At 45.9% G+C, this 20,599-nt stretch overlaps 1 long non-coding RNA gene across 1 annotated transcript in view; it reads left to right on the plus strand.

Annotated features, from left to right (window-relative positions):
• The first annotated feature begins 3,731 nt into the window (after window positions 1-3,731).
• LOC145715995 (uncharacterized) overlaps window positions 3,732-20,599 on the plus strand; it is a 19,965-nt gene continuing 3,097 nt past the window's right edge. Inside the window, exon 1 of the long non-coding RNA XR_014138334.1 lies at window positions 3,732-4,841. This is a non-coding gene — a long non-coding RNA (uncharacterized LOC145715995). The remainder of the gene's footprint in view (window positions 4,842-20,599) is intronic.

Below are 20,599 nucleotides of genomic sequence, written 5' to 3' on the forward strand. Positions count from 1 at the left end.
TGGGTAAAGGAAAACACTACATGAACCCCATTTCCCCCCTTACTCATATTATCAACCAACTCACAGTCTTTTCATTTACACCCTATTTTGTGCTTTCATTTTTTTCAGTCCTGTAAGCAATCACTTACAGTGTGTGGACAAGGTGATTTTGTCCCGCTCAATCCCGTATCTTGTTGGTGACTTTTCTCTCAGGTGACTGCCTAGGAATTCCTGATATTTGCATTGGTCCTTGGTTCTCTGGTATCCTGCATTTGGTTTTAAAATAGGCACATGCTTTATCATGTGCTGACCTACTAATGTGAAGAAATCCCCAATGTCAATGAAGTTTAGAAAGGGAGCCCCAGGATGATCACAGTGTTCTTGACCCCAGTGACAGTCATTAAGTATGCAGCATTCCTCATGTGGACATCTGTCCTTGGATGTAAGTTTTGCCCTTTTAAAAGAACCACAGTACCAGCAAGACCAAAACAGAGTTTTTAGTACATATGTTATTCCCCAAACAAGTAGGAGTATCTATGTCAGAAGATGTATGAATTCTGATATTTCATATTTTCACCACCGTCCTAATTATTGAATACCTTATTTATTTAGTTCCAGTGAATGACTGAGTGAGGATGCAGAGAGAAATAGTTACGCTTACATATGGGGTACACCTTTCTGTGCCTGTGTCCTTAGGTGATAACTGAGAGTTTTGAGAGTTCAGTGATAACAAAATATGACTTTCCAGAAATAACTGTGCTTTTCTCTGTGCCTCAGGATAGCCGTCCACCCCGCCTCAATGCAGGGTGAGGTGCCTATCTTCCGTGTCCTTTTGGCACCCTGATTTATCTCTCATATAGCATTTCTCTCCATTTCTGGTGATTTCTGTTAACTTGTCTACTTTCCACACTGGATGGTGAGCTCCTTTAAGACAGGAATGTGTCATTCCTTCTTGTAATACTAGTGCCTAAGGAAGGGGTGAATGGATGGCAGAATGGATGGGTGGGTGGGTGGGAGGACGGGCGATGGGTGAGCAGCAGAGGTGGTGAGTAGAAATAGGAGCAGAAAATAAGTGATTGTTATTCGGCACAGTGACGTCATATCAAGTAACCCATGAAGTTAAACTGATGCAGGTGAGATGTTTGACCAGTTGGGAATACTCTATAGAGCAAAAGTACTCCCAATAGCTACAATCATTGATCTGCCACAAATTTTAAAGAAGATAAAGCTAATTCATCATGTAAGCAATTTACTTGTCCATGAAGACATAAGGCTTGTACGTCCAATTACCAACTCGATCAATGAAATGATTTAGGAAGTCAGGTTTGGTTCATTTGCAATAGATGACCAATTATAAGAAGGATGTCTAATTTGAAGCTCTGCTATGCTTGTTTCAAAAATACCAAGCTCCTTATAGCAGTGGTTCTCAAACTCGGTTGTACAATTGATCCTTCAACAACTCGGGGATTAAAGGTGCCAACCTCTCGTATGTTATATGTATTATATACTGTATTCTTGCAATAAAGTCAGCTGGAGAAAAGTAAATGTTAAGAAAGCCATAAGGAAGAGAACATACATTTACAGGAATAGACTATAAAACATGGAGTATAAGTGGACACAACACAGTTCAAACCCATGTGGTCAAGGGTCAGCTGTACATTATAATCCCCGGGGAAGCTTGAAAAAAGTCCTGATTCTCAGGCTCTCTCGCAGACATCAGCTCAGACTCCTGGGGTGGTACCCAGGCATCAATAGCTCGTCAAGCTCCGCACGTGATTCCAATGGGCCTGATGACCTCTTACCACCTGATGACCTGATGACCACACGGGGACACTAGACTTATAAATTCCAAGAAGGAATTGGCCCAAATATAGCAAGAAATTGGGCTGGAGCATGGGACACCTGGGTGGCTCAGCTGGTTAAGTGTCTGCCTTTGGCTCAGGTCATGATCCCGGGGTCCTGGGATGAGTCCTGCGTCAGGCTCCTTGCTCCGTGGGGAGCCTGCTTCTCCCTCTGCCTGCCTCTCCCCTGGCTTGTGCTCTCACTCTCGCTCTCTCTCTCTCTGACAAATAAATAAATAAAAAAAATCTTAAAAAAAAAGGAAATTGGGCTGGAGCATAAAAATGGATGCACTCTAAAAGTATCTCCAGTTAATAATTTAAAAACTCATGCTCCCTAAAAATAGTGAAAATGCACTGCAAGTCAATTTCATTGTTTTGAATTCATTAATAACTGAAGTCATTGTTTTATACCCTGCTTAATTGGATGTCATGCACTTAACTGAGCTCTCTCCACGCTTGGAAAGATAAAGATGTTTGCAGTTCAGTGTAGACGCGGTATGCAGGGGATGGGCGCTGGTTTCCTGGCCCAGCTGCCACTCACTTTGTCTCAAATGCCACAGGTGCCTCAGGCCAAGCCTTTTAATACCATGTCCATCCTTGGGGATTAAATTCACTCCCAGAGAAAAGGGATTCATAAATCCTGGCCCTGCCTTCCAAACAGCAGTCTGATTTCACCAGGGTGATAAATTGCTCCTATCAAAACAGACATCAAGTCTCCCAGGGAAATAATGGGCTCCGACAGAACCAAGGGGGAACATCTTCAGCACTTACGAGCAGGGAGCTGGTGAAAAATCAAGTCTTGGGAAATCAGTGACTATTTTATTTATTTATTTTTTTTGAACCTCTCTCAACCTCTCTCAAATTGTAAGAGAAAAGGAGAGCAGATGAAAAGGATAATGTGATTAACTTTAAATGAAACAAATCCATCATAAAAATGTCCCAGGGAGCACATTTGTTGGAGGGTGTGGGATCGGGCCCAGGGTTGGGCGGGCGGGCGGAAAGGTGTGTGGGGTTGTCCTTTATAGTCTCTCTGGCAGGATTCCTTGGGCGGGGAAGCCACTGTCAGGGCGAGGTGATTTACTGTGTGGAGAGGCACTGCTTGCTGAGAACCCTTTCCTGCCCGCCCTGCCCCATCTACCTACGGCTCTCATGTTACTCAGGAGGAAGGCCCAGGGCCCTGGTGAAAATGCTAATGTTCTCTGGCCAGAAAACCCCATTAAACCATGACTTGCTAGTAACAGTTTATGGTAAATCACTTTCCCCAAATAGTTGACTGGCCTCTTACTTGGGCCCAGAAATAAAAGGGAGAATGGAAATTGATTACATAACCTCGCTTTTCCCGATTTTCTAACACAGTATCTTGCTAGACCTTAGGCTTCTCTGTACGAAGACAATAGCCTCTTCCTGGCTCAGTGTGAGTCAGGTTCCTGTGGCTGTTTCCTTGGCTGGAGATCCTTTGGCTGCATCCTCTGTGCCCCCCAGGGCCTGCAACACTCTTGGAAGTCTCTGAATGCCCCCATGAGGATTACCTGCTGCTTTTATAGCTCTTGGTATGTCCTCTAATGCATGGGAGCAGAGAGTAGCCAACTGAGTGCCTTCACTCATGCATTCATTCAACAAGTGACTGTTGAGCTCCTACAAGGCACCAGGCACTGTGCCCCATACCCAGGACAGAAGAAAAGAGAGTGGGGAGACCCAGATCCATGTGCTTTGCATGGCATTCCGGGGGTGCTGTGAGGCTGCAGGTGACCCCGGGTTCTGCGGGGAGGAGGCTGAGGGGGCTACTCTCCTTGGCGGGGCCTCGCTTTCTTCATCAGTCTGGAGCACTGAAAGTTTCTTCCAATTCTGAGTTTCTGTGCGCTGGAGTAATCCAAAACAAATACTTTTTTAAATGTGATTTTTTGGGGGTCTCTGATTTGCTAAAGTAAAATATCTTCCTTGTAGAAAGTTTGTACCATACCGAGAATCAGAAAGGAAATAAATTCATCATAATTTTACCACTTAGGAGTAATCACTGTTTAACATTCTACTTTGATAATTAGCCTATTATTACGCATATATTCCTTTAAAGATTTTTTTAAAAAATTTATTTGAGAGAGACAGAGAGAGAGAATGAGCAGGGAGAGTGGCAGAGGGAGAGGCAGAAGCAGGGAGCCCAATGAAGAACTCGATCCCAGGACTCTGGGACCATGACCAGAGCTGCAGGTGGACGCTTCACCGACTGAGCCACCCAGGCACCCTGCATATATTCCTTTGATGAGGTCAAGAACAACTACTTTTTTGTTTGTCCACGAATTCCCATAGGTATGTATTTTTTCCATCAGTGCATCTTCCCTTTCAACATGATTTTTATGGTTTACTCTTACTGCTACTACCGTCTTATTATTTCTCTTATTATTATGTGGCATGGATCAAGTATTTACAATGTGCCAGGCATGATGCTGCATGTTTTCTATATTGCAGGCCTTTACTGCCCAGTGCCCAGGTGAGATTCCCCAACTAGCCCATTGAGGCTGACAGTGCTTAGGCTGCGTGCTGAAGACTGGCCTTGTAAGGGGGGGTCCCGGCTGAGGAGCCAGGTGTCCACGGGTCACACCCCCACCTGGCACTGTGCATTTTTTCCACATCTGAGTTCTAAGTGTCCAACCCATCCCCCATCCTCGTCAGTTTCCAGTTTCCCACCGTCTCCAACAACCCTTTGATTAAATCCTTGCAGCTACACCTTTGCACAGGATCTCTTCTTTTTGCTTCAGATAAATCCTAGCAGCAGAACTGCAAAGTCAAAGGTCACGTTAACTCTTGGCGTGTGCTGCCCATTGCCCCTCTCTCCAGAGCTAGAGCTGGTACGTGAAGTGCCCTGAACCAGGCAAAGAGCAGACAAAGGGAGCGGTTGCAATGCTGAGGATGAAAAAATCAGACTCACCCAAAGCCAGACGGAGATGCTGAGGCTGGAGGGAGACCACTCACCACAAGCCGGCACCTCCAGCCCTGCCAATACCAGGAGCCCTTGATTTATAGCAGGTAAGGGGACAACCATATAGGGTACGGGTTTTACCAGCCACACCATCTAAAGTTACGGATATCAATCCAATGCTGACTTTTCATTTGCCTTGAATTAAAAAAAAATCACGTGGGCCTTTATTGTCTTTCTCTGCTATAGCCAAGCCTGAAGTTTGCCAACGTTTCCCACGTAGAAATGTCAGACGAAATCCCAGTGCCATCGAACAGACCTTTATTCCTCCACCTGCACATTATGACTCTAATAAACACGTTATCAGCCCATGAAAATGATGGCAAACAGGTGACTGAAGGATTTGTTAAGTCAGCAGCAAAGATTAACAGTTCTTTTCAGAGAAAGCTGTGAGAGGTTCCCCTGTTTAAAACAATTGTGGTATGCGAATTTTCAGCACTTAAATCATTATCGGCAATTAGTCCTTGTCAAAAAGGTTGCAGCTGGCTTCAATTACAGGTAAGATTTTTATAATTTGAACTTAGTAGTGCGTCTGATAAGTAGGACTTGGAGAAACACCCTTTAGGAGATTTACAATTTGAGAAAAACTTCAAGGCATTTCAAAATTCAAAAATTCATTATTTTCAGCAACGCTTTGTTCCTGACGTCTATTATTAAGCTTCTAGAAAAATTTCCATAAACTTCATCCTTCAGCTGTATTCTTCCCTAACAGAAAAATTACTGATGATTAAAAAATTGCTTTTTCAATTATAAAGCACTACATGCACATTATATACCAAAAATTCTGAGCAGTACAGAGCATACAAAATAAAAATAACTGTCTTTGTAGACATCCCCTCATCCTCAGTCCACCCAGCTCCAGAGCTAAGCAATTTTCATTTTAATTCTTCTAGAAATTACCGCCATAACTTCATCTAGAATATTTTTATCACTGTATCTTAATCAGTTAACTTTGGGCAGTGTGCATTAACTCTTCACCAAGGAAGATGTGGGGGGCGTCTGGCTGGCTCCCTTGGTAGAGCACGTGACTCTTGATCCGGGGGTTGTGAGTTCAAGCCCCACGTAGGGGAAGAAAGAGAGAGAAAGGAAGGAAGGAAGGAAGGAAGGAAGGAAGGAAAGTAGTGAGATTTAGTGCCTTTACATACCCTCCCATCTTTCCTTCATATGTTGGCTTTTGCTGGTTGTGTACTTTTTAAGTTTTTCTGTAGCTTCACAACTTTTAGTACTATGCTTACCTATTTCTTGATCCACCAACTTCAGATTTTCACCATTCTCACAGATGTGTAGCAGGATCTTGAGGCTGTTTTAATTTGCATCTCCCTGGTGACATAGGAGGTGGAGCATCTTTTCATATGTGTCCTTGCCTTCTGCCTATCTTTTTTGGTAAAGTGTTCAGCTCTTTTGCTCATTTTTAAGTCAGTTGCTTACTGTTGAGTTTTAAGTGATTTTTGGGTACATTTTGGGTTAACAGTTGTTTCTCAGATATGTCTTTTGCAAATATTTTCCCCCAGTCTGTGGCTTGTCTTCTCGTTCTTCTGACATCGTCTTTCCCAGAGCAGAGGTTTGTAATTTTAAGGGTGACCAGCTTATTAATTATTTCTTTCATGGATCACACCCTTGGAGTTGTGGAACCATGAACTTGAGGCATTATCTGTTGATTCCTCATTAATAAAGGTGAGAAAATTAGCATCTTTATAATCCCCAACTTTCTTTCCTCTTTTTCCAGCTATGCCATCATATTTTCATATTATATTTATATGTTTATCATAACTAAAAGTTTTCTAGGCTCCTAAGGATCAATTCTAAAAACAAAGAGTTTAAAAAGCAGCATTTATATTACTATGATTATTTAATATTTTCCTGCAAAACAAATTAAGGAAGGGTTTTGTGTTACTAAATTCATGCTATTTGAAGTATAATCTTCCAAGAGTTAGGATTAAATGTATTTTTCTCTTCCTAAACACCATCTATTGCTCAAAATTAGGTCATCTTAAATTTGCTCCATCTTTAGGCCATGCATATTCTGTACAGCTACCTTCCCTCTCCTCTCACCCATGATGTTTCTTTTTTTTTTTTTTTTTAAGATTTATTTATTTATTTGAGAGAGAGAGAGACCAAGCGAGCAGGGGAAGGGTCACAGGGAAAGGGAGATAATCTCAAGTAGACTCCTCGCTGAGCATGGAGCCTGACGCGGGTCTCGATCCCAGGACCCTGAGGTCATGACCTGAGCCGAAATCCGGAGTTGGCCACTTAATTGACTGAGCCACCCAGACGCCCCTGTCCCCCCCTGATATTTCTTGTGTCCATTCTTTTTCTTTGTTTATTTTTGTAACCGCTGACTGAAGGAACGTATGCATCCTCATGTCTTTTAGACCTTTCAGGATCTTAATCACACAATATACCTAATTGGATTTGTTTCTGTCTTGAAGACCTTCGCTGAGCCTTCTTGGTTTCTCTTTTAATGGGTTCATTGCTTTCTAGACACACCACACAACTCACAGCCTTGGATTGCTGTCCTTGGTCTTCTCCTTCGTTCACTGCAAGTTAAATTTTACAGCATTTTTTTCTGAAATTCCTTTTCCATTTTGCCAGAATGTAACTTCTCTGTGCCACAGTTTCTCTGTCTATAAACTTAGGATAAATATAATGTCATAGGGCTGATGTGAATTCAAAGTTAGTTCCTGTAAAGTGCTAAGAAGACTACCTTGCAAGTATTGCTTGGCAATATTTTCAGAAAGGGAAGTAAAACTCTCTGAGTCCAAAAACTCTCAAAATATCTTTATTTTCTACCACCCCACTTGGTTTGGGATAGAATTTCAGTTTTCTCTCAAGATCTGAAATGTTTTGCTCCTTCATCCTCCAACATTACAGTCTCCTGGTAAGTCTGGGGTCAGTTTAGTTCTTGTCCTTTGGAGATCATCTTTATTTTTTTTCTCTTCCTTCTAGAAGCAGCTAGGGCTCTTGTTTTATGGTTGGGGTTCTACAATGTTGACAGAGTACAGATAATTTTTGTATTCTCTTTCGCTCATCCTGCTTGACACAGGTTGTGCCCTTTCTATTTGAAAACTCAGGTCTCTCTTTAGTCGAGAAGATTCTCTTATTTCTCTATTTCCTCCTCTCTACTGTCCTTGTTATCTGTGTCTGGAGATCTCTCTAAGGATGCTATTAGAATTAAAGAAATTCTCTTCTGTTTCTATAATTATATCTCTTTTCACTGGGGTCAGTTGTCCATCTCTTTCTCTTGAATATTTTATTTAATTTTTTTCCTTGTCAAATTCCTGGTGATTTTTGGTTGAATCTTCATGAATGTTGAGCAAAGGTAGTTGGTGAGCAAGGGTAGCTGATGTGGTTTCCTGTGCAAATGTGTTGGTCTATAAAGCAGAACCATCACTCTCTTGACCTGGACGCACATGGGCAGCTCTGGTGACAGGTGCGCTTCCCCTGACGTACGAGAGCAGAGAGCGGGTTTGGGACCTCCCATGACTGGCACTTTCCCCAACGAATCCCAATTCCTCAGAGGTAAAAAATATATCCAGTAAAATAAGGGCAATTATTTCATTGTCTCCTAAGGCAAATTCATACATTAACTGAATTTCATCTTTCATTGTTGGGGGGAGAAGGCAGCACATTGCAAGGGACTGAACTGCAGTGAAGGACTAGGCAGAGAGTTGGTGGAGCAGCATGAATGTTTGCAGAGATGAAGCACCACCATGCTTCTCCATTCACAGTTGCCTATGGGTCATCCATTTTGTTGCTGCTAAAGAAGCCAACAGCCTGATGGGCCTTCCCGGGTGCCCCTCCATACATTCCCAGGGGCATCGCTCACTAGACGTTCTTAGGTGAGTCAATGTAGCCATCTCCTCCTACTTGGTCCTCATTTCTGGGGTCTCCTTGCAATGTCTGACCCTCCTGGAATCTCTGTGGATGGTAGCCATCACTTCAGTGGTTAAACCTCGGTCTCTAGCCCACGTCTCTCTCTTAAGTCCCACTTGGGGGGGGGGGCCCACAGGCACCTCCCATTCACAGTCCCAAAGCTAACATTGGCATTTTCCCCCACTCTCTTCTTCCAAGTTCCCCTTTTGCTTTGTGGTGCCCTATCTATCCAGTTGCCCAAGCCGAGACAGAGTTTGAGTTGCTTTAACAAACACCACAGCCTGAGGGGCTTGAACAATAGAGATTTATTTCTCATGGTTTTGGAGGCTGGAAGTCTGAGATCAGGGAGCCAGCATGGGCAGGTGGGGGTCCTCTTCCTAGTCTGCAGAGGCATGCCTTCTGGCAGAGAGGGAGGTCACCTCTCTGGTGCCTTTTCTTAGAAGGGCCCCAGTGCCATTGAGGGGGCTCCATACTCAAGACCTACTCACCTTCCAGAGGCTCACCTCCTGATGCTTTGAGTCCATAGACTGTCTTGTATCTTCCACATGTCTGTCGTGTGTCCCCTTCTCCGGCTTCTCTTGCCTTGGCTCAAGTCCTCCTCGTCCTGGTCTGCATGGCCTCTAGATGCTTTTTCTCCCTGCATATGTGTCTCTCTCGCACATCCAGAGGGTGGATCTCTTGCTGCAAGGCCTGGTGTGTGGGACCATATCTGTCTGTCTGTCTGTCCTCTCCTCTAAGCATCCTCAGCTCCCCCACCCCCAATCTCTGATGCACCCACAACAATAGCAATGACAGCCAGTGGGTAAGGAAGCTCCCAAGGGCAGGACTGTTTGTTCTTCTCCTGTTTCCTTCACTGCTGATCTCCAGGGCCCGGAGCAGTGCACAGCATGTTGGTGTTCAAGAATAGGGTGTGCATACACTCAGCACCTCTTTCCATCCATCCATCACGTGCGTCTTCCCCAGCTCTTGCCCTAACCTTCTGATTTTCCCTCTTTCCTTCCCTGCCCCGTGTCCCAAATGCATACAGTCTACTCTGTGATAGTATCTTCCTGATAATAGTGGGAACAAATGCGCTGGCCACGCCGGCACCTGCATCCCATGGGCTCGAGGTGTGTTACTCTGTTCTGGTGAAGCTGCTCCAACCAGAAGTCACAGACGGTGTTGCTACTTGGTTGATCTGTCCTGTAGATGTGTCGGGATGGGTTAGGGGCCAGACTGGTGAATTAACTAGATGCATGTTGGCTTCACACCCTGTATTCTCTAGGTCTTTAACCTCTGGCGTTTCCTCCAGGTGTGGGATGTATTTTTGATTTCCTGTCTTGGTGTGGATGTTCATGGGTGGCGGAGGCATTTCAGGGGCTTCCATTTAATTTTCCCACTGCAGTCACTCTTACCTCCTACTCCAGAAATGAATGTAGTAATTCTTCCCATTTCCAGAGTCCCTTTAAATTATACCTCGGGGGCTGGGGGAAGACCATGGTTGGGTCTGTGGACCCAGGGAAGCCACTCTGAGCCAGACCTGAGCCTCATCTTCAGCTTTCCCGCATCTCTTGCGTCTTCTTAGATGCTGCCAGTGAGGCCTCTGACTTCCTTACCCGTGGCCCACATGCCTTCACTTTGATGATGGGCTTGAGGATCAGTTATCAGTGTCATCTCCATCTTATGCCCAACAATCCTCAAAGGGTCTGGGTATCCCCCGTCCTCCAGCGTGTGGTTACCTGAATACATGGTGTGGCCTCTTTGGGGAAGAACGAGGGGAGTCACCCACCTGTGCACTTGTTGTGATGCTGCAGGTCCTTCTTCCCGGGGACCCACCTGTTCTTCAGGCAGTGGGTGCTGGGCCTGAACACTGGCTCAGGTCCAGGTACCAACTCTGGCGCTGAGATGTGGCTTTTTCTTGGGACAGTTCGATTGTCTTGATTCAGCCTCTTGACCATCTTTCCTTGAAAAAAAAATTTTTTTTTTTGAGTGTACAGATTGAACAATGCTCTTGTGGCCACCCTTTCTCTCAGTCCTAGGCATGCTGTGTCCACTACTCTCTCTGGGTCAGGCCCCTGCTGCCACTCCAGCCATGTTGCCCAATTATAATCGTGCCCCCCTTGCATCTAGTTAGACACCACAGTGGCTTTTATCACTTCAAGACTCCATCAGTGCATTTCCATCAGGGGGTCCAGTTGGGCAACAACAGGACGGCCCCCTCTGTGTTTTTCAGCACCGTCCCCCACGGCCTGTGGGGAGTGCTTATTCCTGGGCTTCCTTGCCAGGCATGGTTGGTTGGCTTCCTGACCTCACGTGATATATCTGCTCTGGAAAGGCCACTTCCCTGAGCCTCTTCCTCCTTTACTCTGCTGTCTGGAGGGCAGTCCTGGCATTTCTGCTTTTCAGTGTGGGCCGTCCTAGCAGCATGGCAGTCCTGCCTTGGGGCCTTTCCAGAGTATCACACTGTCTGCATTATGGAAGATATGCCCACATGGATGCACTCTCCCTATTGCACACTTAGGTTCTGTGCATCCTAATCCAGCCCATGTGTTCTTCTGGGTCCTGTCAATGGCTCTAGGCTGCGTCCTGCAGCCTCTTCTTTCCTGCAGCCTCTTCTTTCCTGTAACAGTCCCAGAGCTTCCCCAGCGGGGTGTTGATGTGACTTGGTCTGTGGGTGGGAGGGCAGTGGGAGTAGATCTCCGGGGTGCACCTGCTGCTGGTGGGGCAGAGGCCTCTGCAGCATTTTCCAGCAAGGGCAGAGCACTGGCCTTCAACAGGAGGAGAGGACCACTTCTGCAGGCCCAGAGGGTCCTCAAAGGGCTTTTTGTGACCTCTGACCTAGAAGTCTCCATTATAATTATCATGGTCCCACTCCCTTCCAACCAGAGTCCCCCATAGGCATCGCGGACTATTCGGGGCTGAGGATTTAACCTTTTCTGGAGCTCTGCAGCCCTGATGATTAAGTCCTGAGCCTCATCTTCAGCTTTCCCGCATCTCTGGCTAAAAGAGATGCGTCTTCTTAGATGCTGCCAGTGAGGCCTCTGACTTGCACGATTCACCTTAAATTGGTGATTAATAACTCTCAGGCTTTCTTTGTCTTTCTCCAATAGATGATGACACTCAGTGACAGCCACTCAACTCCATTATCCTCATAATTACCACTTTCCCAGGCTCTCTGGTGTCTGAGATACTGTGCCTATTAGTACCTTCCTTCCCTTCCACAGTGTCTGTCCCAGTGCACCAGTGGGAAAACTGTGAACAGTGCCACCATGACAACCTGCCAAGGGCGTCCTGTATCCCATCCACCACCGGCGCTGGGGCCCCATTGCTGTCTGCTCCCATTTGGTGGGTGATGCCGTGCACCCCAGCACTGAGATCTCCTATCTAAATTGCTATTTATAGACAATCTGTGCTGGCCTGGGCACCCCGGGAGTGTAAGGAAGATGTCGTATGTAACCCTTCAGCCTTTGTTCTGTTGAGGAGCATAGGATGCACGTGCATTCCCCCGAGGTGGGGACAGACGCCTGCCAGCTCCAGGGGATGGCCATCCTCATGGGAGCAGGCAGACATGGTGGGGACCTAGGAACCGCCACCCAGAAGAGAGAAGCACCTTAGGCCAAGAGTGGACTTGTTTTTCAAAGACAGAAGTGGCTACAGACTTAGGTAAGTGAAGAGAGAAAAAGACAAGGTTTGAAGAATCTGGTAAATAAATAGTTAGCCTTTGTGTTTCCTCGGACTTTCTATTTTTTTAGGATTAAAAAAACCATATAATCAAGGCTTTAATTCTCACCATCAAACTAATAAACAAAACCACACTGTTCTCTTGGGAAGGACCTTGGAATAATTTCTTGAGACATGACACGTGACATGCCACCATCCCCTCTTCCAGTTCCGCCCCAACCCATCCCACCCACCATTTCCTCCCTCCCTTCTTTTCTTCCCCCATCTTTCCTTCCTTTCATACGTGTCTATTTATTGAGGGCCTACCCGGCGCCACACACCGATCTAGTCCCGGGATCACCCAACCGGAAGGGTCTGTTTTGTCTTTCCTGGGGTCTCATCTGCATGGGAATGACCTCCAGGCTCCATTCTGACAGATTTCCTCTCGGATGCAACTAGGTCCCTCTACACGGATTTCCTGGGTGGTATAATGAATGGGATGATACTTTACATTGATGGAAGCAGTCTTAATTATTATTTATAAAGTGTGTTGAACATGCAAAGCATAAATGCACCAACTGTGAACTTATATTGGACCCCATTTTACTGAGTTTCAGCAATTTCTAGCGTGGTCTCCAGGCAGGGCGTCATAGGTATGAAACATTACCAACTGCATATATTTTCTCATATTAAAAAAAAAAAATCTCATTAAGGAAAACTCTTCCTTTAGAGTCCTCCTTTCCACAGGAAATCCCATGCAACCATGCAGGCATGGTAGCTTTCTTCCCCCCCTAATGCAAGGGCCAATGCATACAGCAATTAATCTTTTGTTTACTTGAAACTTTCACGTTCAAAAGGTTTCATTTCCACATCCAAACTCCCTGTTCTTTTGTGCAGGGAATAATGGTGCTGTATTTCTAATTATGAGGCCTCGCTGCAACTTCTGAATACCGCTTTTCTTCCCCCTTCCTCTTCTAAGAAGTGTGCATGAAAAGCAGAATTTGTATTTTCCCTGGTTTGTAAGTACCATCATGTGGGGCGCTCTCCATTTGGTCCTGAGCTCCCTCTTCTCTATGTTTGAACCATAGCGTCGATCTGGCCCACTCAAGATTCCCACTGGCGAGGAGCTGCTTTTTTCGTAACCAATCCTTTCAAGCCAGGGTTTTTTAAATAATAAAAATAATGTATAAAAAGCATCCCCTGGGAGAAGCTGTCAGGCCACACAGCTGGTAATTTCAAGGGGTGGGGGAGCTGCAGTCCGCACTCCACTTTCCTGCGATTCCAGCTGATTTCTTTTAAGTCCCACTGCTTTCATTACGTTTGGTCATTCTAGGAAATGGACGGTCTTGCATGAACATTCTTGGGAAGGTAATGAAATGAAGCAGGTATGGGTTGCCTGTCCCAAGTGTTTGGCCCAGGGAAGGAAGGGGTAGTAGTGTCCTCATCTTCAACTTGTCAGGGCTTGGCTCTGTTGTGAGCTGGAGAAACAGAAGAATGAATGATTAAAAGAACAGATGGGTGAATAGTAGGTGTGCAATCAATGTTCATATTTACTTTGCAATTATAGCTGCAGAGTGTGCAAAGGCGTGTTCTTCCTCCCTACACTTCCCCCATTTGGTTAGAATTTCGTTCTTATTTGGATTTCCCACCCTTCCTCCATCTCTTCCTCCCTCCCTCCCTCCCTGTTTTCCTTCTCCATCTTCTTTTATGGATCAGGATCTCAGTATGTGTGAGCCATTAGGCTCACATATATTGAACCACCAGCTTTGCAGCTCTATCAAGCATCGTTTCTCTCATCGACTATGTCTTACCTTTATATAATATCCCCCAGCAGAGCCAATTTGTCCATGAGGTACGGTGGGGGGCAGTGCCTGAGGCCCGAGATCATGTTAAGGGCCTATGCGATGTTTTAACTTTAATTAGAACTGAAACAGGAATTTTTAAATTGAAGAAAATATCTTAAAAAACAATATTAACATAGCCATCTTTTTTTCAACATGGAGGAAAATATAATTTTACATATTATTTTATGGAAGAAAGGACCCATGGAGGCAAACATGCCTAGAGCCCATGAAGGGCATAACGAGGCCCTGTCCCAAAGGCTTCTTATCTTTTGATAGAGCCAGTGGTTCTAGGTCTTGGCTCATACCGCAGTCACCCAGGCTCCACACCATTCTTAGGGATTCTGAATTCCTATGTCTGGGAGGGGGCTCAGGCAATGGGTTATTTGAAAGCCCCTCCGGTTATGTGGTCAGGGCTGAAAACCACGGGTTTGGGTGTTAGATGCTTTCAAACTCTACTGTATACAGCAGTCACCTGGGGGGTCTCCGTAACTGGAGATTCGGATTCAGAGGCCTGGGGGCGGGGCCAAAACCCAGCATTTCCAACAAGCTCCCAGGTGATGGTGCTGATGCTGGCCCATTCCCGCCACCCCCCCACCCCCCTTTCAGAGCAGGAGTCTAGCCTTGGTTCTGCGTTGAGGGGACATGCCATTCTCTGCCTGGAATTCCGGCACCTTAATGATGATAGGAGCTGCTCTTTATTTTATTTTATTTTTTTAAGATTTTATTTATTTGCGAGAGAGAGAATGAGAGACAGAGAGCATGAGAGGGAGGAGGGTCAGAGGGAGAAGCAGACTCCCCGCCGAGCAGGGAGCCCGATGCGGGACTCGATCCCGGGACTCCAGGATCATGACCTGAGCCGAAGGCAGTCGCTTAACCGACTGAGCCACCCAGGCGCCCCAGGAGCTGCTCTTTATTGAGCACCACTGTTGGCTAGTCACTAGCTGTGTTTTCCATACTATTTTTGATGTCATAACTGCCTTACGAGAGGGGTGCACTATTCATTTGGTTGCCCATGTAAAGAATTAGTATCATGTTTTATACATATTATGTATATACCCACATATATAGAAATATGAGAGCAATATGAATCACTTAATAAGAGTAATATGAATCACTTCATAGGAATCACTATTCCTCTTGTACAGAGGAATAAGTAGAGGTTTGGAGAAGTGCAGACTGGAGCCCAGGACGCCACAGAGACGAACTGGTGGTGCTGGGATTCGAGTCAGGTCTGAGCCCAGCCAAGTCCACGGTCTTTCCCCAGTGCCAAGCTCCTCCAGCCCCCGAGTGTCTGCCTTACCTGATGCCCCACCCTGCAGCCAGAGGGCTCAGCACCTTCCTGCCATGGTTTTGATGAGATAACTGTAGTTTAAAAAGAGTGAACAAATAAAAGTCCAACAGTGAACTACATTATTTTATATTATATGGTGAACTCTATTACTTTTGATATTTGGTAACTCCAGCCTCCATTGTATCCTGATGCTCAGTGAATCCCAACATTGGTCTCATGGCATCACCCCCCCTGCTCACCTGCTGGCTGAACTCTCTGGCTAATGGTCAAGGCCCTCTGGCTCCACATGCCATAGAAACTTCCCAACACGCATTCACTCATCCGACATCCATTTACTGAACATCCGCTCTGATGCAAGGCCCTTGTCCACGTGCGGGACTTTCTGGTTTGTTGAGAGGCCATTGCTATTTTGGTGAGCAATAAAATAAAGACCTACACAACTTATAAATTATCATCTGTTTATTCTAGATGAAATTTAACTTTCTTCCCATAACTTCAGCAAAATAATTATACTGTTATACTTAAGATTCCCACAAAATTTGTGTCCTATTAACAGTGAATATCTAAATGCTTAAAATATCAAGTGCAACTGTTTTCAAAGTATATAAAATTTGAACGCATTTTCATTGAGGTCTTAGTTTTAAATATGCTTAAAATTCAAGGTATTAAAGTTATTTTTCACATGTTTTCAAAGAGTTGTTTTTCTCCCAAATTGTTTTAAATTGTTCAAAAGCAAAATGTAGGTTATAATTCATACATTTTGACAATTAACATCAAAATTATTTTAGTGTAACTGGAGTCTTTAGTTGTTTTTGAAAAAATAAATCTTATTGCATAGACATATGCAATTTATTTAATAGAAATAAAAGTTTGCACTATTCGGGGCACCTGGGTGGCTCAGCCATTAAGCCTCTGCCTTCAGCTCAGGTCAAGATCCCGGGGTCCTGGGATCGAGCCCCACATCGGGCTCCTGGCTCAGCGAGAAGCCTGCTTCTCCCTCTCCCACTCTCTCTGCTTGTGTTCCCTCTCCTGCTGTGTCTCTCTCTGTCAAATAAATAAATAAAATCTCAAAAAAAAAAAGTTTGCACTATTCATTTGGTTGCCCATGTAAAGAATTAGTATCATGTTTTATACATATTATGTATATACTCACATATATAGAAATACAAGAGCAATATGAATCACTTAATAAGAGTAATATGAATCACTTAATATGAATCACCATGTACAATGGTTGCAAATACCACACTGAATGGGATACACACCTAGCCTCTGGAAGCCTGAATTGGAACTTGAAGAGAAGCAGAAGAAAGGATGATTGACAGGTCTAGGAATCTACCACAGACATACCCTTGGAGAGAAAGGATTAGACAAGAACATTAATCGGTCTTTTCTCTTACCTAATTGCTTCTGCTGCTCCATCCTTCTCTTCACTTCAAAACAGTACCAGTATTCAACCCTCAGAACTTCATGGTTTTGGATACAACCGCCTTTTATTTTGAAGACCTAGGGCCAGCGATGTGGAAAAGTCCAAGTCTGGGCCTGCATGGTGTTATCACGAGAGCAGGTGTTCAAAGAGGCCATTTTAACTTCCTGTAACAAGTCACCCCACTGGGAGCACTGACAACAACAGAAATGTATTCTCTCCCAGTTCGGGAGGGCGGAAATCTGAAGTCCCCACCACCAGGCTGTAGTCAAGGCGTTGGAAGGGTTGCTGTCCCGCAGAAAGCTCTAGGGGAGAATCTGGGCCCTGCCTCTTTCCGTCTCCAGTGGCCACTGGCATTTCTTGGCTTGTGGACACATCATAAAGTCTGCCTCCAGGGTCCCATTGCTTCCTCCTCTCGCACACGTGTCAAAGCTCCTTCTGTCTCTCTTTGAGGAAGATCCTTGTGATGGCATGTAGGGCCCAGCCCGGGAATCCAGGATAATCTCCCCACCTCCAGATCCTCAACTTAATCACATCTGCAAAATCCTATACAAGGTAATATTTACAGATTCTGGGGATTAAAGCTGAAACCGGGGGTGGGTACATATTCAGCAGACTGCAGATGAACTATACTGTGTCACTTGTTGAGTGTCAGATCACGGGGGACAAGGTGCTCATGTGTTCTGTATTAAATGCAATTTGTTTTATGTCATGATATGTTGGACCGTAAAGCATAGGATCTTGGCAGGGGACTCCTCTTCCTCTCCTGCAGCGCTGGCTATAAAGATCACAATCGCTGAGTGCTTAAACAGCGCCTGGCACACAGTAAGAGCTGTAAACTTCAGCTTTCACCGTTAGGACCAGCGATGGTGTCTGGTCCCCAGGTATTGATCAGCGATCTTAGCCTCAGGGCCTTTCCAGCCGCCATGCTGGAAATGGAGGTTCAAAGATGAGCAAGACTTGGTTCCTGCCCTCAAGAGGCTTCCGGTCTGCTGCCAGGTTTCCCAAACTTGAGACACATTAGGGGTGCCTTTTCAAGGACAGAAAAAATCTCAGTCACCTGGTGTTGTTTTAGACAAGTTCTAGTTGTGCAAACACACAACTAGGAGTTGACTTTTTATGCTTGTAGCTCCTACACTTCTCCAACACAAAACCATTCTTCTAATCGGGTGTTAACCAAACTGAAATCTACTCACGTTTCAAGTCGAGTGGTGTGCTGGGCTCCGAGGCTGATGAACGCCGATCTAGTGACCATGTCTCGCATTTCCTGGGCCCATTCTCTCGTCACATGTTCTGCTTCTTTGTCTGCTTGCTAAGCGATACTACTCAGTTTTGGTTTGAAGAACTGTGGCCCCAGACTTAGCTTTTGACCACCGGCCTCGAGTCCCCTGTGTGGTGCCTTTGCAGACACCCTTCTCATCCTCCTGGGATGGCTCTTTATGGCTTTCGAAATGTTCTCGCCTTCCGGGGGCCGGCTCAGACCAGCTCCTGACTTGGTGCTTTTCTATCACGGCACTGACGGTGACTGGCCACACGTGCTCCGTCAATTTCGTGCTGGATGTTCCATCCTCCCGGAGGCTTGCTCTGAACCTGCTCTTGACCCCACTGCACCCGAATGGGCATCGGCAACACCCAGGCCCTCGGTGCATCTTCGGAATTCGGCTGGATTTGCGGGTGTCTCTTCAGCCTCATGGATGGATCATGGAGCAGGTGAATGGCCACTGTGGGGAAAGGGACTACTGCCATTGTGTCCCTGAGCTGAGTTCCAGAGAACTTTGCAGCATTGACGTGGTGAGGAAGACCCGGGGCGATGCTTGAATAGGGGCAGGGCTGGCACAAATAGTGTGCACCTGTGTGTGCGTGCATGTGCGTGCGCACGCTCGTGCGTGTGTTTGTGTGCTTGTGTGTGTTTAACCGTATCCCGGAGACCACCTTACCTGCACGTAGAGGTGAGGACAGCAGTGGGACATTCTTCTCACCCAGGCGGGTGTCCCACCCCAGGTGCCCCACATCCATCCTCATTTTGTCTTCTCCTTCCTCCTAAGGGACTCGTGGTGAAGAAAAGGAGCAGTGGGAGAAATTTTTTCTTACTGGCAACGTTGTTGAAAACAAATTGCAGGAAGTGATCTCCCGCGTGAACTCCTGTGCCACATCCTTTGATGTACGTACCCCAATCACAGCCCCAGGCGTTGCCAGACGCAGGAACTTCTGAGCATCTCTCGTTCCCAAGTGGTGCGATTACATCTCCGACTCTTCATGACCCTCCAGGGTTGTTTTTTTTTTTTTTTTTACTTGTATAAATAAATCAATTATTTAAGGCAATGGCTTTGATCGCCATGAGCTGCTGTTTGGTGGAAAACCTCAGTAGTTCTCTGGGAGCTCCCTCCCTGCCCAGCATGCGGTGCAGCCCTTCCTTCAGAGGCCTGGCTGTCCCCAGGGCATCAGGGGCATGCTGCAGCCTTGGCCTCGGTGGCCAGGCGCCCCGCTCTGAGGCAGCGGCTGTGGGCCAGGCTGAGCAGACACTGAGTGCAGCCCGGTGCCTGTGACCTTCACCCCCTTCGAAGTTGGAGCTGCTCCCTGCCTTTAGGGGGGATCCATACAGCGTGTTTTGTGAAGCAACACTCACACTGGTTGGGTGATAAGAATTTGGGGGTCACTTGGGATGTGTATGAATTAGCGTTTATATCCTATTAATGAGGTGTTAACTGCTCTTGCAACCTTTTTAATGCAAATTAATCCAGCACCGTTGGCAACGTCATGTACCCAGTGTAATACCTTCTAGCCTTTCTGTTACTGTCAAAGCAATTAGTGGTGCACTGTTAATGAATAATATGCTCCACATCTGCTCACCGCTACACACCGGGTATCTTTTGGGGGGAAAGAGATTGTTCCAACATTGTTAGGGTCACTTGAAAGTTACAGTCTCACCCAAACACAGGGACATCTGTGTGTGGAATTTGCCTGGATAGGACCAGCCTGCAAGACATCCAAGACCCCCCTACCCTTGTTTGTCTCCTCTCCGCTTTCTGCGTGGATGAGCAGTGTGACTGAGGGGGCCAAACTGGGGCCTGAAGCAAAAGGAAGACTATGCCCCACATACGTGCTTAGCAAAATGTCCTCCAGTACTCAAACCACAGAGAAAATTGAATAGAGGCTCTGCAGTAAAAAACTATGAGTATATATGAAGCCCCACGTTGCCCCATCTGTTTGCACCCCACTGCTAACCTTCACAGAGCTGTCCAGAGGGGTCTCAAAGGCCAAGGGCCTGGGAATGGCTGCTGGGGGGAACCACTGTTTGGAAACTAAAGAATAAAACAAGTGACAACCAGTCTTTATTTCAAAGTTTTGAGATTTGGCACGTCGTGGATTTTTTGCATTGTTTTATTTCTATTTATTTTTTAAGAGAGACAGAGAGAGTACACATGCACAAGCGTGGGGAGGGGCGGAGGGAGAGGGAGAGAGAGAATCCCAAGCAGACTCCCTGTTGAGTGCGGAACCTGACGCGAGGCTCCATCCTATGACCCAAGATCATGACTGGAGCCAAAACCAAGAGTCGGATGCCCAATCAACTGAACCAGCCAGGCGCCCCTGCGTTAATTTTTATTTTTAAAAATATTACGTTAAAAATCATTTTATCTTGGGCACCTGGGTGGCTCAGTTGGTTAAGCGACTGCCTTCGGCTCAGGTCATGATCCTGGAGTCCCTGGATCGAGTCCCGCATCGGGCTCCCTGCTC

The sequence above is a fragment of the Leptonychotes weddellii genome, chromosome 10 (assembly GCF_054177405.1).
Source record: "Leptonychotes weddellii isolate Sample4059 chromosome 10, ASM5417740v2, whole genome shotgun sequence".
NCBI classification, from domain to species: Eukaryota; Metazoa; Chordata; class Mammalia; order Carnivora; family Phocidae; genus Leptonychotes; species Leptonychotes weddellii.